The sequence below is a fragment of the Scomber scombrus genome, chromosome 1 (genome assembly GCF_963691925.1).
Source record: "Scomber scombrus chromosome 1, fScoSco1.1, whole genome shotgun sequence".
Taxonomy (NCBI): domain Eukaryota; kingdom Metazoa; phylum Chordata; class Actinopteri; order Scombriformes; family Scombridae; genus Scomber; species Scomber scombrus.
In genome coordinates this window covers 35816311-35817762 of record NC_084970.1, presented here as the reverse complement: position 1 = coordinate 35817762, position 1452 = coordinate 35816311, and positions in this window count along the sequence as shown.

Here is a 1452-nt window from a genome sequence, read left to right as displayed (position 1 = left end):
ACGTCTCTCCAAGTGTTTGCAAAACTCCTCGACAACAATCCTACATACAAGTATACTGTGTGCATCCAAAGTCTGGTGTATCTCACTCCTTCTGTGCCGTAAAACCTCCGTTAATGTCCAAAAAAACTATTTAGGGTGATGTTCAAGGTGCATGTTGACCCAGAACTTACACTCTTAATAAATGAATAGAATAGTAGTATTATGGCGCTTTTCCAATCTACAGTTCTAGCACTACTCGACTCCACTCGGTTTGGTACCAGGAACGACCTTTTCCATTACTATAGTACCTCCTCAACGTGGGCGGGGTCGTCATAGCGACGGCTCTGCAAAACTGCTGTAACTTTATTTTATACGCGACACAAACACATAAACAATGGAGGACATGGAGGCGAAGGTGTACTTGCTGCTGTTTGAGGCTTTCTGTCTCACACAAAGCAAGAGAAGAGAAACTAATCTCTGTAACGCTGTTGTTGGTATTTAAAAATGCCGGGTTTGATTCTTGTGTGGGACGGCTCATGACTCTTCCAGTGACTCTCTGACCAATCAGTGGCCGGCAGTCTGTTGACGTCACATTTAGCATCGGCTCGGCTCGCTTGGAACCTCACCAGAGCAGGTACTAAAAAAGTACCAGGTACCAGGTTCTATCCCTAATGGAGACGCAAAAAAAAAAGGGTCGAGTTGAGTAGTGCTAGAACTGTATGGTGGAAAAGCGCCATATGTGTATTATTTCCCAAAATCAAAACACTTTTTTTGCTTTTTTTTCCTGAGAGTTGAGAAGAATGAATACAGAATATGAGCCAAGCTTAATGTAAAGACTGGAAACATCTGGCTCAAAGATTTAAAGATAACTTCTAAAGTTGACACATATCATTTCTTATTTAACCTTTGTGTCGTCCTCCCGGGTCAAATTGACCCTGTCTGTTTTGACTGTTCTTTCATTCCCTCCTTCCTTCTTTCCTTTCCTCCCTCCCTCTTTCTCTCTTTCTTTCCTCCCCCCACCTTCCTCCCTTCCTTCTTTCCTCTGTCCTTCTTTCCTCCCTTCCTCTTTTCCTTTCTCCCTCCCTCCTTCCTTCTTTCCTCCCTCCCTCCCTCCTACCTTCCTTCCTTCCTTCTTTCCTCTATCCTTCCTTCCTTCCTTTCCATCCTCCCTTCCTTCTTTCCTTTCCTCCTTTCCTTCCTCCCTCCTTTCCATCCTTCCTTCCCTTCTTCCTTTCCTTCCTCCTTTCATTCCTTCTTTCTCCCATCCTTCCTTCCTCCCTCCCTTCCTTCCTTCTTCCTCCCTTCCTTCCTTGACTCGAGGACAACAGGAGGGTTAATCTGTACATAATTGTAAATGTAAAAATAATAATTTGCGGGGTTTACATGACAAAATGTTTAATTATTCCTTTTTAAAACAAACGCTTCGTCTACAACCTGCCGCCCTGCTTCAAATGAAATGTGTCTGACTCGTAG